The sequence below is a fragment of the Pholis gunnellus genome (genome assembly GCF_910591455.1).
Source record: "Pholis gunnellus genome assembly, chromosome: 19".
In the NCBI taxonomy this organism is placed as follows: Eukaryota; Metazoa; Chordata; class Actinopteri; order Perciformes; family Pholidae; genus Pholis; species Pholis gunnellus.
The window spans coordinates 1,128,439-1,146,253 of NC_136546.1; the positions used below are offsets into that span (position 1 = coordinate 1,128,439).

General features: G+C 41.6%; 1 protein-coding gene across 1 annotated transcript in view; it reads left to right on the forward strand.

Annotated features, from left to right (window-relative positions):
* nrxn3b (neurexin 3b) overlaps nt 1–17,815 on the forward strand; it is a gene marked incomplete at both ends in the record, with an annotated part of 276,695 nt that overhangs the window by 206,095 nt on the left and 52,785 nt on the right. The gene's annotated exons all lie outside the window — the stretch shown is intronic.

A 17,815-nucleotide genomic window follows, 5' to 3' on the forward strand; every position in this document is an offset into this window, starting at 1 on the left:
ATAGCTTGACTGTGGTGCTTCAAAGACATTATACAACACCAAGATTACTGACTTGTTCATCTGATCGCCGTCATTGTTTGGGTTTGTGTCTGTGGGGGGAGGTGGTGATGTAATGAAGTGGATAATCTTGTTTTAGTTTAACTCGTGGACTGTTTGTAGTTCAATGGCATTCATCCCCAGACAGACATCATCTGACCAATAGCTCCTGTGCGATCTAGCTGTGTTAAACAGTGGCCAGAGATGACAGCTTGGTTGCACCATCACCCCAAACTTCTTGAAATGCACATATTTATACATACACATACATCGGCAAGCCCCAAGTAGTACCTCCAGTAGTACCTCCGTTTCTGCACCTCAGCAATTCATAAACCCTGTGTTCGGCCATGACTTTATTGTCATTTATTTAACATCTGGTTCAAGCTAATTATGAACTGATTCATATTTATTTTAGCTCCTAAAAATGTATCAAAGCTTGTTTTTTAGTTATATGTTTCCAGCATTACAACAACACACATAGCTGGCCAAGATTAAGACCACAAACAAACCTGAGAATCATTCCATAAGGTTTACACATTGCAGTCTTCAGGCCAAATTCAGCCCATCATGCTCAAACTGAATAATACAAACAGTACAGATCAATAAAAGAGAAAAAATAGATAACTTACTCCCCTGCTGTAAGTCTCTGCTCACCAACCCTTTCCAGAATAACCCTGCTTCTACACCACATTCAAACTGACTCCCAGCATGAATAATGAATGCAGCTCTCCATACATATGCAGGGTGTTGAAGAAACATGAGAGAAAACGGGGGGCTGCGAGTTGGAATTCTTGGCCAGCCGTCCGTGCATCCTTGCAGCATCTTAATACTCTCACTTCACGACCCCGTGTTTGACTCGTTTACATAAGCATTAAGTATTTAAATAATCATCAACAGTAGCTAGATGAATGCAGAGCATCAGATCAGTGTGATGGAGGGGATGTAGAGACAGCGGTGGCTGGGGGGGGGGTTTGCTGCTGACGCCATTCTAAAGCAGATTGAAAGTATTTTTCTTCTTAAAGAGCTTCCCTCATCTCCTGAGTGCTGGCCATGTGGTGCAGAAAAGCAGCCATCTGCTCTGCAAAGATGAGGGCCAACAACAAGCAGTTTTGAGCTGCCTTTACAGTATTGAGAGAAAAAGTGAATGTGTGCTTGTGCATGTGCGTGTGTTTGCATAGGTGAGAGAGGAAGTGGGATGGTGTGGATTGAGAGAAGATGATAAATATGTTCAATGTGGGAAACGCCTTTCTGGGTCCCTAACGGACTGAGTAATTGCAGGAACCCCTAAAGGAAGGAAAACGAATGCATTTTTAATTCAAGCTTTTAAGATATCACAGCTAGCCAAGCAGGGTATCTCTGATGATTTGGCTGCGAGTCGTTGGGCGGTGAACGTCTTCATTCCTCCAGTCTCATGGCGCTAATGAATTTATTAATAGAAAAAAAGCAACTGGAGATTTTGCTAATTCATTCAGAGAAGCAGCATGTTTGGAACATGTGGGTTATTGTTGTGCTGCATTGGTAACATTGCACTGCTAATATTTCATATGATTTATTGGCAGCAAAGGGTGTACAAACCAAGTAGGTCTTATTTAATATTAACGGTGATTGTACCCTTAAACTATAGAATACACTCCCTAGGCTCCATTTTTCCCACAATTACACTGCTATCGAGACCAAATAAAGAAAGATTGCCACAGGTGAACAGTAAATAATTTATTAGACCTTGAGAGAATATTTAGCTGGTGGATTTGGTTTCATCTTGAGGAAAATAAACCACTGCTTGACCTCACGTCTAATGTTTGTTGTTGTTATCTGGATAATACATTATCATTTGCCCCATATTAGACTATGTCTCTCCAGTTCTCTAGTCGTGGGAATATTGAATCTCTCAAAAGGTTACCACAATATGGGTGTTGAATTCACAGCTAAAACAACGTTGCTGTCTGTACAAGATGTATGAATGGTAGAAAATGCAAAAAAATTAGCAGATATTTCAGACTTCACTGAAATGTCATTAGATAATAACTCCTAATGACAGACGTCAGGTCTTCACCGTCAGAGTTTTGCATTTTGTAATGAATCTGGAAGAAAAGGTTATGCACGTTTACCCCTGTCGATTCCTGATATATGTCTACCCAGAGGTCTTATCAGGCCCAGGGCCATTACCTAAGCCTTTGTAATTATTAGGGCACTACTTGAGAATCAGCACACTTAAGTCTAAATACAATAGGCACATTATAACATATTGAGCAGTGGCGGACTCAGACTGAAGGGGAGGAACGAAAAAAATGTGGGGCACCAGCATGCAGAAAGTAGGAGGCACTTCACCATGTTTTCTCCACTGGAAGAGCACCAGAGAGGGCACTTTATCATTTTCTCCCACTGGAGAAGCTCCCTAGAGGCCTCATTTTCAATGTCAAGGCACCCTAAAGGGAACTTCGTCACATTTTTTCCACTAAAGGGCAGGGCACCCTAAAGGGCACTGGGATTTTGAGTATATGGCATGGTCGAGGCAACAACGTTTTATTTTAAAACAGTTTTATGAATAGTTTTAGTTGCATACAGCCTTTTTTTTTAAAACTTCATTCGATCATGAATATCTTTGACTGACCTTGACTTTGACATAAGTATCTCTAGCTTGCAGTTTTTTTCTGACAGAAAAAAGGGCGAACATGGCATTTTCCGAAACACCCAGAGCTCAGAGAAACATTTTGAGGTAAGACCCTAATCACTGACTCCCTCCGTAGTCTCCCTCCCTTTTTTTCTTTTTCTTTCTTCATTATCTCCTCTCCCTCCTCTCCGTGATTAGCTTACGGCTTGTTTGGCAATCATAAATTAAAATGCTGATTGTAGTGTTTACATTTTAACTGCTAAGAACAACGGCACGCTTGGTAAAAAATCTGAGGGGCAATTTTTGGTAATGTGCGGAGGTGAGCATGACATTTTGCCATTGCTGGTATTTCATTTTCGAGTTCACTTGATTTGTGATTTCTAATGTTGAACATAAGACAGACAGGGACAACTTGTGTTTTATGTTGCACACAATAAAATATAATCTGTATGTCATGGTAAGACAATGTAAAGCTGCATGGAGAACATATATCAAAGCTGTTTGTGTCACAGGTGACTTCACAGCATAAGATGAGTCAGAAGTATGTGTGTAAGTTTAAATCATGACAGAAAGACTAAGCAGTGAGCTAGAGGTGCCGGTTCTGACAGACACACAAGCACACACACACACACACAAGGAGAATTTCATCTCTACTACATAATTTGGGTGGAAAAACTCCCTTTTTTGCCACAAGAAGACATGACAAGACTGCTTAACAGACATTGACGTAACCTTATTACAATGATAGATATGCTGGTGATAGTGAAATTTATTAAGATCATTTTTCAAATCTGTCATAGACTGTCTGGATATTAAAGGAATATCAGCACCGTCGATGTCTTTCAGTGGCGGGCCGTGCATTTTATACCTGGGCCTTCACTGCTGTCCTGCAGCTGAAACACCTCATCATGACGCCACAGCTACGGTTATTATTTGTTTCGTGTAAAAATGAAGTTCAACACCTGTAAATACACTAACTGCAGAGTGCAGATACATGAATACGGCGAGAGTGTCTCCTCTCTTCTCTGACTGCAGCTTGGACTGCTGCGCGAGGCTGCTGTGAGAGTAACCGCCTGTGAGTGCTTTGGGGCGGCTCACGGCAGCACCCGCTGCTCATTCATGACCATTCATCCGTGCTTTAACGTCAGAGTCAAAACACCAGAAAAGTCTCCAACAACACCAGAAAAAGTCGCTAGATATGTTGCTAGTAGCTTTTGAATCTCCGAGTAGGCCTTGTCTGGTGCATGAGAGTTTGGAAAGTCACCAAGATGGCAACACTGGCACCGGCTAAATGTGTCCCCAGCGAAACATAGGACGTAACAATGGTTCCTATCACATATTAAACCAAACAAAAATCCATCTTCATAAAAACAAGTTACACAAATAATAATATATAAACAAGAATATTAAAGCTACTGCAGATGTAAAAACAAAAGCACTTAACTTACCAAAGCTGTTCACTTAAAGACAAAGTCCATCCTCCTTTCTTTGTTAAGAGTTTAATCTCACGGTTGTTCAGTAACGTTACATCCGTGCGTTTTAGTTCCAGTAAGAAGTCCTTCTCGATTCATGGATGTCAGTGAAGACAGTCGAGCCTCCCCAGTTGTATTTCTTGAATACGTTTTAATGCGTTTGAGGCTGAAAATGTCCGCTCAGAGGCAGCAGATATTGGGATTGTCACCGCCCAACATGTCACGCTAGCCCACTGACCAATCACGTATGGCTAGGCCAGCTAGAAGGCTCTGGCACGTCAAATAATACGCCCAACATGTCAAACTAAAGATCTGATTGGTTGAAGACTATGAAAATCAACAATATCGTCCCCATTTACTTAAACTGCACATGGATTCACTTGTGAGTCTGCAGGCCTGGGGCCTCTCTTCTTACCTAGAGACACAGAGGTGAAATCTGATTGGACAAAAGCTCTACTTAAAACAAGCTGCACTGGAAGCAGAGCAACTGAGGAAGACAGTAGCTGTGCAATGAGAAAATAAGATAATGGGGGAAAAAATTATAATACATGTAGTGTATTTATGAAAAAGTATTAAATTATAAAATAGCTATAACTTTGCCTTGCTGGCCCTAACGGTCCACCACTGATGTCTTTTAAAAGACAACCTTGTGGTATCATCAATTTGAATCACCAGGGGCTGGGACAATCTGAAGGTAAATAAAAGATAGAGATTATGGATGCAGCAGATATATACATTAGCCTCTATGAACTCTGTACTTGTAAGCCCTAGTCTACTATCTACAGTAAGAGGTTGAATTCAGACTAGCCTTCAAATTCAGAGTCAGAGAAAGAGAGAGGAGGATTCCTGGCCTGGGTTTGATTAGAGGACACAACAGTAACACTATTCACATTGTTTGAGCACTGCAGTAGAGCGGCTTGTGGTGAGGGCGAGATGAAGCCTGGTCCATCACGGCTCCAGTGAGCCCACCCAGACTCACTTCCATGGAAGACATCGTAGGTAACAAGTTGGAGTCAGGCGAGGGTGAAACGACAACGCCCCATCAAGTTTCATGTTTGGCAGCGCCTTCGGTTTCCAATTAAGGGAGAAAATCACTGCAAGACACCTGACAAGATAAAGACTCTGCGAGTACCACAACACATTTTCTGTAACAGCTAACTTAAATACAAAGTGATTACGATGGAAACTGCCATTGCCAGTTCATGGATAACATGAGATTGAAGCTCCTAAAAACTGAGCTGCTTTTGTTTGAACTATAAACCTTTCTCGTTGGAAAGGCTAGTTTATTACTTGTTTGTGTGCTTTTTCAAATTTAACAGAAATTATTTAATATGAATTTGTAGTTTTGTTAGAAAGCTTTAAGTTTTCTTTACATTACATTTGTATGGTTTGTGTTTCTTTATAAAACCTTCCCAAACACACGTGCATCTTTTTCGTCTTATCTCACTGGGAACGTGTTAAACACATGCACTGACGCTCTCAATCCCTGGAGATATGAGAAATCGTTTAAACTGCAACCAATCAGGCTCATATGTGGTAATGGCACGACAGCACACAGACTTCCATTAGCACTTGAATTTTGCCCTCATGCTAATTCACAGGCAGAAAAGGTGCGGCTGTTGGATAATTGAAAACCCAAGTGCAGACACAAGATGTGGAGTGAGATGAATGGCTGTGGATGGTAAATGCTATATCGCGCTGACCAAGCTGTATCCATTTTTTTCCCATCACCCTTACATATGTTACATGAATACATATGCTATATATGATATACATATATGAATGTATTAATGAGGGAGTGCAGATGCATAATTCATTCAGTTCCTCACTCATTCCTGTCTCTTCACATCCATCCATCAGCTTCTTCTCTGTCTGAATGTGTTTATGTCTGACATTGTCTTTCTCCCCATCTACCTCCCCTCCTCCCTTTTACCTCCCTCACCCTCTGACAGACCTAATATAAGATGTTGGATGTGTGTACCTGTGTGTATCAGCGCCTTTATGACCAGCAATGTATTGCCTCTATCGAGTTACCCTAGCTCGGCAGGGAAAGATAGATATTATCGCGGTTATGGCTCATGGCCTCTGATAACATTACAGCTTCTTATTTGAGTTTGTATTTCCTTACCTCCCATATTTCATTCCCCCCACGGAAATAAAGAGCTGGGAAAATATACCTCGCATCTGTTTCCACAACTAGTTGCACGCAGTACACGCAGTCAGCATTATTATAACTTTGTTGATAAATAAGTATTTCTCTGAAGCTGAGAGTCATTTTTATCTCTACTGCTTTGTTATTCAGATTTTCACTGTGATACAACAGACTGTATTGTTTTACCTTACAGCTTTTATTTTAACTAATGATTCAATTGTCTTTATCAATGCAGTAATGTTATTGGCACCAGCACAGGTTGCCTCCTTTGAGGTCAACATATAATACCAGATTATTAGCACTATACCCTCCCTGAGGGGGACTCTGTCGACATAATGACTTTTCAGCAGGTTGAGCACAACTACCACGCTAGCTGCCAGATGGGGAGTGGGCATGTGTGTGAGGTAAACCTTTACATGCTACAGTAGGTACTTCCATGAGAAGCTCTGAAGCCCTATAAGATCAGGAAGGATCATTCATGTTTGTTGTTTTTGGGGATTTTAAGGTTGTGTTCACTGTGGCACATTTGATTTTACAGACAATACAGAATTTACTTGACAATTAGTACAATTTAATGCTATTTTATTAGATTGCTAATCTAAATGTGGCTGTGGCACATTTACAGACATTGGACACTAAACCGGATTAACCTGTTGGGGAGTCTCAGGGCAACAAGTTTGCTGTTTAACATCCCACTCCTAACCCTCCTAACCCTCAACCGGCAATTGTGTTTTCCATGTTGCCTCCAACTTTGCACATTGTACAGTTCACACAGCAGGGTATAGTATTAATGTCCAGTGAACCAAACAGTACGCCTATTAGGATGGACTTTTATTCTCCCGATATCGATTCCATTACCTCAACTCAGGGTAACGACACCAAATTAAATTTAAAATCTGTATCTTGCTCCCATAGTCCTCTTTCACAGCAGATATTTTGACATGTCACAGCAGGAACAGCACTGTGTGTAAATAATAAAATGAATCATGGCTAAATTCCTCGTAGCTGCTTGAGTTCCATGCATGCTGGCTCACTGTCACACTGTCGGTAATGTTATCAGAAACACGTGTGTTTCTTACCATGACAAGTCAAAGTGTCTGCTGTGAAAAAGGATATTGGAATCATTTTTATGTAAGCTAAAATCAATGGAATGAATTATGGAAGAAGTGAATTATACATGCAGCCAGTACGCTGGTCTGCTTAATTAAGACTCATACCAATCCATTGGTAGCGCCTATGATGGAGTAATACTACCTGGTCAGTTAGCTGTTTTGTTGAGGAACATGCGCCATATCAACACAGAATGAAATAAGATAAAACTAGATTCTGCATAAATACAGTTGATATTGTACTTTAGTGGTGCAAATTAATTCATGATTTAATGCAACCAATTGACATTCACTGATACTGGGACTTAAAGGGCCCTTGTAGGGTTTGGGGCCTCGAGGCAGTTGTTTGCTTTGCCTGGTTGTGATTTTGACTCGTGCTGCCTCCTCCTGAAAAAAACATCCCTGTAAATTTCACTTGCTTTTTCAAAGGAGAACTTGACTGAAACTCTTTGCTGTGGTTATTTTCACAAAAGTGGACCATCTCCAGTACCTTGGTGGTTCTGTTGTATTAGAATAAACTTTGTTCTTACCGCCAATGTAAATTCATTTATTGATGTAAAACCACGTCTCGCAGTGTATTTAATAAATGAAATAGACATATAACACACCAGTCTAGGAGGAAGAGGGCCGATTCAGGGCCGGCTTGAATCCTTTCAAATCTGGTAATTCTCCCCTTGTGTTGAATGCTCTATCACTGTCCTATTTAGCATAGTTTTGTTCTTCTGACATTTCTTTTCTCCTTCTCTTTGCTGATCCTGCCCCAGTATCAGCTACAACCATACAATAATATGTAAATAATGTAAACATCTTCACAACAGTCTCCTCCTGCTCCTCCTGCTAACGTATACTCTCTGCCAAACTATACAGAATGTAATAACTATATAGAAATCGTCTCACTGATGGTCTTGTTTGCTAAAGTAGGTTAGATAGAGGCATCAGTATTCAATTTGTTTCATAACTAGTTTAAAAACTCCTTGTAGTAACTTTAAGGATGAAGTGTTTGGTGCCTGTTATCATTAATAACTAACAACTTCAACAGACACCTTCGATTTAACTGAAAACACAGAAAAGAGATCCACAGACACAGAAAGCCTCTTTGCGTCTTGTATTGTCTCAAACAGAGCATGCATGGATACACAAAAACATATGTACCACAAGCTCTCACCCTCTTTAGCTCTCCGTCTCTGGCTCCCACACACCCACCCACACTCTCACTCATTCTCTCTCTCTCCTCACTACGGCCATGTACATATAGAAACACACACACACACACACATACGCAGGCTCCTTCAACAAATTATCACACCCCGGTACACTGGCACTGACTCTCCAAACCTGATACCAGGGCTCTTCAGGGACATCTGTCACTCATCCATGTCAACCAAAGGCCCTTTGGGGGGAACAGTTTACGTAGCAGACCCTCTGACACAAATACACACACATACTCACACACACACACACATTTCTGCAGAGCAACAGCAGTTCAGTTCAAGTTAGACAAATACAGCAATATTATTACAATGTAGCCATGTGGTCCTTGGCCTTAGCCCCGGCCTCAGCGATGTATATTTCATGGACTAAGATGAAAAATTCAATGAGGATGAACAAACAGTGCCCCTCCCTCTCTCTACCTTGCCCCCCCCCCCCCCGGGGGATGCTCGTGTTTTCACAGCTTCATGGTAGGACATGAATCCCATTCTCACAGTGATGAAGAGACAGGAGGAGAAGATGAAAGAGACAGAGAGTGGAGCATCGTGTACATCCAAAAGTAGAACAAATACAAGAGTCTGACTGAAGGGGGGGGGGGGGTTGTAAGAGGAGGTGGGAAGAAAGGAGTTGGAGAGAGAGATGTGGGTATTTTAGAATTCAGAGCAGGATCAGAGACAAACTTGGCTCAGATAGGTCTCAGCACATTGGCTGTGAATTCCAAATGATGTGTTGCCTTTCTGTCTCACTCTGATGCCCTCCCCTCCACCCGCTACCAGCTTTCCCCTTCTTATCTCCCGCTCCTTCTTATCTCTCTCTCGCTCTCTCTCTGCTACACTGCCTCAGCACTATTGTTTTCATACTAACAGCTAGATTGGGCGTTGGTAGCTGATCGGTCAGTCGGTTTGAATTCAGCTGCAGTGCGAGAAATATCTCCACTCAAGCTGCTGGTAGAGGCCAAGGTTATGCTCACAGAGGTGCAGACAGATTGTCTGTGGCGGCCATTTTAAATCCAGGACTCTACTCTACTGAACCAGTTATTTTTTCGTCGTCGGAGATTTCAGAATACCAGTGTTTGACATAATAAAACATTAACGTAATGTACTATTTACTCGACAGCAGATATAATTCCAGTTGAGTTGCATTACTTTTCTCTGTCATATCTGCCACGCACACTTGTTGAATCGTCTGCGACACATTTTGGAGACATTAACTGACTGTAAATAACTAGGTATAAATCGCTATAAACTGCAGGCACACATGCAGTCTTCACAGTGAAGCTGCTGGGTTCACACACCCTCCAACTCTGAGCAAAACCTCTACCTAGTTTCCAGCTAGCCACTGGCTAGCTAGCTAGCTTTGGAGTTACTGTAAAGCAAACAGAGAGCAGAAGTGAAGTGCAGCTAAAACAGATTAGACACATTACACTATTGGATATTGTGGATGGGAAACAAACTATTATTAAGAAATTATTAATTTAGTTGGAATCAATAATCTGACGTTTTGGAAAATATTTGTATTCACTTAGAATAAATGAGAAGATAGAGATCACCCTCATGTCGGGCTGGTGCTATCAACAGATGTAAAAAATTCATAGAAACAGTAAAGAGGCAGTATACTGCCCAACAATGGTCCTAACAACACAGAACTGTTGAAGTAGCTGCATTTACACTACATGCTCTCTGAGATCCAAGCACCTGACGTCAGTCAGCACTGGCACCATCTTATCATTTCCTCTATTCACCCAGCTCCAGACGCTATGCTATGTGTGCTTGGGTGATGTGCGGGACAGCTTGTGACAAGCACCTAATGAAAGATCAGATGGATTTTGAATCGATAGAGGTTTGTCTCACACACAAGGCTCGGTGCCATCTCGGCTCCAAAAACACTCCTAAATCTCGACGTTTACCCGTTACAGCCACTCAGTGCTCCTCTGCGCTCACCTGAGCTGCCACAGGACAAAGACACAGATAGGAAGACAGACATGGAGAGACAGGTGGGGGGAATAAAACCAAATAAAAGAAAGAGATTCACATTTTAGCAAATTGACTCTCTCGGATTATCGACATGACGGTGTGGGGGGGATTGCGGGCCTGCTCAAGTGATAAACGTCAACATTAGAAAATAAATCTAGCGAAAAGAAAGCAAAAAAAAATATTAAGCCTTCAATGACGGTGTGGCAGATTGGTTGGCTCACAAACACACAGGTACATACACATATGTACACACTGCAAATGTATTCATGGAGGATTAAGCGGCAGCAAGAATTTGTTTTTTCCTCTCTGTGTCTCTCTCGCTGATAAAAAAAAAAAAGAGGAGGTTTAAATTTGAGAGTGAAGCTCCTTCACAGATGGATTGAAAATGTGAAAGTGAGTACCTGTGCATTTTACCGAGTGCGGGTTAGTATTTTCTTAATCTTCCCATTATTGACTCTCACCATGAAAAGCTCTATTGACAAGGAGACAAAGAAAACGATATCACTTTTTTATGAAGCTGGATCATCAGAAAACCAATCTAGGGATAAAAGATATTTCCTACTGGATGACTCTTATATAGGATTATTATAAGCACTGAATCACTGAAGGTTATGGAGTCTTTCTCAAAGTTGTATTGATCCTCTAACGTTCTGGGCAGGCAGCGGGGCAGACGGCCAAGGACATGACAGGCAAGTCTTCCATCTCCACATCTCTTGTTCTGCTCCTCCGTTGCCCTCAGCCATTTCCTCTGTCTCTCTAGTGTTGAAAAATACCCAACATATTTTCTATTATTAGTGTGAGCTCCAGTTCTGCAAAGCACTCATTTTGTGCCCCAGCACACACACACACATAGACACACATGTGAACAGCCTATCTCCTGTAAGGTTAAAGCTGGCTCCGAAGAGGCCACGACCATCGATAGAATCCGGTCTTATTGGGGGCAAGTGGACCAATGGGGTTATGACCTTTTTATCTGGATGGCATTATTTGTCTAACTCTGAGAAGTGTGTATTCACGCGTTGACTTCCTTCTGTCTAGTTCATAGTTTCTGCAAGAGGTCACTTTTAAGGTTAGGGGCAAAGGCAAATGGAAGGAAGAATACTCCTATTCTTTGAACTATCATATTTAGTCGATACACGATCCTCACTGCATTCTGGCAATTGTTTTCTGTCGAGTGCTCACCTTGAATTTTCTGCTGTTTAACTCCAGGGTGCCTGCCCCGGAGCTATCCCAGAGTAACGTCTCTTGTCTTACTTTGGTTCTTTCTCAGCAGAATACAGACGCTTTACAATACAGGTCCCATCATTTCCTCTAATTAGAAAGGAACTGATATGTAACTGTAACTTCTCAGGAAAAGTCTTTAAATGGACTGTGTATTTTAAAACTAATTAATTGTAAAGTGAACATATTGTTCTACTAGTTAGGGCACAGCAGGTCAGACATGCAAAACTATAAAATGTGTCCATGAATGCAGTTTTCAATTGCAGGCTAGTATTGCATTCAACAAATGGGATGGACATGTTGTGTGCTTTACTCTTCTTTGTTTATTTAATAACTTCAGCTACATTGCAGATTCAGATTATTGATACAAAATAGAATCAACAAATAAAGGATGCATAGTGATATCATCAGGGTTATCTCAAATTTATAACAGAAATTCTGCTTTTACAAACAGCAGGATCTCAATGAAAAGATATTATCGCTTGCACGATAGGAAATGTAGGATCCAATAGTTTTGCGCTTGACCCATTCTAGCAACTAAAAGTCACAATATCTCAGCCTCTTCTTCACCTTCATGTTTAGTCTCACATATAGAAGTGCAAGTTTAAAGTTTAAATTAAAAAGTACTAAATGCCGGAATGCTGGAGAGTATTACAAAAAAATACACATCATCTAACCTTATAGAATAAATGTAAAATGTTCCTTTAAGGTGTTAATCATTTTGTTCTGTGTGGAGTGAGATCAGGATCAGGGGTCATCAGGTAAATATAGTCATTGTAGCTGTGTGTTTAAACCAGTCCTCCCCTCTGGAAGATCTAAGCCCACGGCCATGACAGTCTGAGTCAGCACAAAGGTGACAGATGTAAAGACCATGAACACGGGGGAAAGCACACTTGCCCCCACCACTGAACGATACACCCCTTTGATTAAGTGCGTTTGAAGGCTGAAGGTATGGTTTATTCTTCCCACATTATCTTTATTCACATCTTGCTAGACATGCCAGACTGACCCAAGACCAGAAATGAAAGGCAGATTTCCTTTCTTTCATGATTAAACCAGCTCATTCACTTACAAATACAGCACTCATCATGTTTTCTCTATTGCTGATAAGACTCACGCGTTCGTTGATAAATAGCCATTCTTGACATATACATGATGCAATTGCACACATTTTAGAAAAAAAGTAGAGCTGTTGTGTGTGTGTTATAATGTGTTGGCTGTTTTCCAGCAGGCTTCTGCCTGGACAGCAATTAATGTCATTTGGAGCGAAGAGGGACTTCGTGACTCATTACATATGCCTTTTGCTCGGAAAAGCCTCTAAGGGACCTTCTCCTCTTGTGTGCCAATGCTGCCACTCGGGGGATGGTACAAGTTGGATAACACTCTAATTATAAAATTCACTATGAAAAATGTCTTTTGCAGTGCTGGCAGGGAGGAGATTAAACCATGTTTTGGTTTTAGTTTATTTGAGCTTCTTGTGCCCACAGACTCTATAGTTACTGTATGGATACTGTGTGGTTTTGCAATTATTGCCTAACTGCCTGAAGTGTTAGTTTTACATTTGCTGAATGGATATGTATGGCCAAAGCTATTGAAGAGGAGTGCTATTGGCAGGAAGCTTAAAAAAAGTCATCAGAAACTGAGAAAAAAATGATTGAATGATGAAAAATGTTTTGACAGTGTCAGCCATGTATTTATACATTATACAAAGCTTCCTCAGACATTGTTTCACTAGCTTAACTGTCCATCTCAGCGGAAAGGGGGGATTGAGATACATCGTGCATTTTTATGCTATTACCTGTGTCAACAGTCGGGGTGAATGGACAAGGAGGCCCATCTGTGCCTCGCATGGCTGATCCTGGTCTTTCCCTGTTCACAGTCCTGGCTCAGTGGAGCGCACACTGGCAAATAGTGGGCGGAGAGGGGTGGGAGAGGTAGAGAGAATGAGTAAGACGACAGTGACGGGGACGGCTAGAGAGAAGGATTGTGATGGGGAGAAAGAGCACCAGACAAGGGCTACAGATATGGAGAGAGGAAAAACAGTGATAGATGGAGGTTTTATGCTACTTTTTACTGAACTAGACTATGGTTTTGAAGCCTCCAGTTTGGCATGTTGGCCGTCACTATCTTGGCTTTTTACAACCAGAAGTGACATGAGAGGGAGGAGCTAAGAATAACCCAATGCTGAATAAGACATTTGTAGCCGACCAAAAAGTTACAATTAACTTTAAATTAGTGAAAACACACTTAGGTTAGGTTTAAAGTTGTAAGACAAAAACACGGACAACGGTGTGGTAAAGATCTGTCAATCACCGTGTAGCCCCGCTCTAAAGCATGCATTACAGTCATTTGGCAGACACTTTTATCCAAAGTGACTTACAATTCTATCACACCGTAGCACAGCTACGGGAGCAATTTTGGGGTTAAGTGTCTTGCTCAAGGACACATCGACATGTGACTAGCGGAGCCGGACCCGGGGATTGAACCGCTGATCCTCTGATTGAAGGCCGGCCCTGCTTTCCACTTAGCCACCGTCGCCCATACCCTGCTTTATGGTCTATTTGACTCTAAATGGACCATAATCTACTAAATGAACATCATGTTGTATTGAAGAAGACTTGAAACTAGAGATTGAGACCATAAACTCATGTTTACAATGTTTACTGAGGTAATAAATCAAGAGAGAAGTAGAGTCATTTTCTCATAGACTTCTATTGAACCAGAGGAGTCGCCCCCTGATGGACATTAGAGAGAATGCAGCTTTAAGACGTGAAGCAATGGCTTCACTTTATAGACCCAGAGGTTACCACCTGGTAAAGGCCTGCTGTGGACAATATGCTAGACTCAGTCTGCAGGGCCCTAAAGCCATGCCCTTGCTGCTGTTTCATTTAGATGTATTAGCAGAAATGGAATATAATATTCATAACTATGTTGCCAATAGTATATATTCTTGTGAATCTAAGAATCGTGTTTTCTTGCCTTAGAATGAGCCCTTCATATCTACATAAGGAGCGGGTGCTCTTCATGGTGTCCGCCATGTTGCACCACCATGTTTCTACAGTAGCCCAGATAGGACAAACCAAAAACTGGCTCTAGCGAGAGCCTTTGGCATTTATAGGTTACTTGGAGGCCACTGTAGTTCTCCAACACGCTTGGAAAGGCAGGGGTTTGCGGAGGGGTATTCAGTTGGATGCAGTCTGCAACCTCACCACTAGATGCCACTAAATCCTACACCCTGCTCCTTTAATACTGAACTTGTCACATGTCCAAATTGCACCAAATTCGACACGGCATTACCCTCTGTCTCCAGCAATACACCTGTCAAGTCAAATCAAACGAACGGTTCTCGAGATATGCAAAGAACACACAGACAGAGATTCCTTGCTTTATTGTTAGATAGCTTGTAAAAGATTAGAGTACTTCTTCAGCCACCTGGCCCATAGTCTCCACAGCATTTGGCACAGAGAAGGAGGCAGCACCTTGTTTCCATACAGCGTTGGTGAAAGAAGAAGAAGAAGAAGAAGAAGATGGAGGAGTGTGGTTTTGTTAGTGGTGCAGGTGAGCAGGGAGGTGAAAAGAAAAGCCTGAGTAGAGTAATGTTCGCTCCACTGTGGTGAACACAGATGGGGAAGGAAGCAGCAGGAAGTGTTGCTCTGTTGAAGATTGTTTAGGTGTTTAAGGAGGGCTCTGTAGCCATCTGAACAATTCATCACTGGTTTGTTTTTGGGCTTTTCATTGAGATTATGCACACCACATTCCGTGCATGAACAAGCTTTCTATCTCCCCTAATTCCTTGGGAGTACGGCTTGCTCGCTCGACATTAGCCAAGGGAAAATTGTTCACCTTCTCTCACATACAGAGACACCCTTCAGTATGAAGTCAATGATTCTGAAAACCTTTGAGCAGTCAAGGTGAAAGATGCTGATTATAATAATCAGCATCTTGTATGTGTGTATGTGTGTGTGTGTGTGTGTGTGTGTGTGTGTGTGTGTGTGTGTGTGTGACGCAGCAATGACTCTCCTGAAGTCTTGTTGAGGAGCAGCGACACACGCTGACCTGGGACAGACCTTGAGAGTCACTGTGACATTTAAAAATAAGCTCCCACTGTCTCGCAAGATAGACAATATATTTGTCACTTTCTCTGGCTCTCTGCTCTGTGCCCTCTGTGAACCTGTGTGCAGTTATCACTGAATGGAAAAAGATAAAGGTATATATATGTGCCAACACACCTATCTACATCCATATTTCTATGTCATACTGTTGCTATATAGGAAAATACATGGACGTGCACACTCATCCCTTCCATCTTCACACGCCTCTCTTGCGTTTGCCTGCAACCATCACAATCTTCCAAACCCTGGCAATTATAAATGTAAAAGATAAAGCACGAAGATAAACGCATCAGCTGTTTTGATCATGCACTCTGACATACTTACAAAAGGCGGCGCATACCAGCATGCATGCACGGCTACTAACATGCAAGAAGGCATCAGCATAGTCAATCATCTGGAGCCCCTGATTAACATTAATGCCTTTTCTCGCAATTACATCGGCTTCTCCTTGCATTCCAATCACCTAGATGTCATGGCTCCTCTCTGCAGGCAGCCCTGTCCATTGAGACAGAGCAGAGCAGCAATGAGTGATATCTACTGAGCCTTTGATATGCACTTATCTTTTAGCTGTTTCATATTATGGAAAACAAAATTGCCTTAAAAAAATGACTTGTGCTTTATTACTTTTGGGCCAATTAATTTAATGAAAAATAATGCCTTTTCAATATAGCGAGGAGGAAATAATTTGGCAGAATAATTAACAGGTAAGGACAAGCATGCAGGGAGGATGTAAGTAGACATGAATGCTAAGTTACTATTATTTTGTTCATAAATAATACTCCAGGATCTTTTTCAGGCAGGCCACGTGGTTTTAAAATCTACAGAAATATAGGGGAGGCTCAGTTTGATGACAGCTTGCCCTGAAAGTGTCCTAAGCATTCAGGAAGTAGGCCACTTGCCGTAATGTTCCTTGAAGTGGGAGAGACAGACAGACCGATCTAGATTTTCTCCCGTTTATTCGGCCATTTTAGGTGCTGGCTATTCATGTCTCCATTTCAGTGCCCACCTTTCTCTGTCTCCTATATGTTCTGATCACTTCATTCAATTTCATTTATTTGTTCATTCTTGCTGTGTTTACGTCCCCCTGTGCCCTCTGACATACATGAAAGTAACTCTAAACGGCAGTGACACATTTAGACAGCTGCTGAGATACCCCATGTTGCTTAGCAGCAGGGAGTCTGATAGCTTGACTTATCTCAAAAAACCTGGTGTAACCCATTCCCCAATTTGACTTTTCCCTGAAAACAATCATCTTTTCTCATTGATACAATATATAAATCCCCCACTGATTACTTCAATGCAATATCGCTCCATTATGTAGGGTAGAGCCCAACCATCAGTCAAACAATTGCTTCAAAAACGTCTTTAATCAATCATCAGAGCTCATCATCTTTTTGTATGTATTCCAGGGAGTTTGGTGTGGTTCTGGTTGATTTAACACAGCTCTAAAGTGCCGGATGTGGTTATGAATTGGAAATGAATAAATGCAAAGTGAGACTTGGACTGTTGACCAGTATCAAGCTGACATGACAGCCATGCACGCAGAGACGGCATATGTTGCCCAGTGTGGCTTCTGAGCCATCGCCGCAGGAGAGCTTTGACTTGGCTGCTGCATTATGCCCATTCAAGTGTTCATTCATACATTACATTATATCTGGCCGAGGTCACAGCGCCGTGTTCTGAAAGAGGGCTCCGGGTAAAGACACACACTTGTCATTAAAAGAAACAAGTGGAAGAAGTTTTCAGGTCCTTTCCTTTCACTTTAACCAACAGATTCACTTACAAATAAAGTTATGCATTTAAAATCTTACTTAAGTAAAAGTACACAAGTATTAATTAGCTAAATATACTGAAGGTATTGACAGAAAAATAACTGGTTCTGCAAAAAAAGGGTCCATTGTAACTGATATATTATTATAA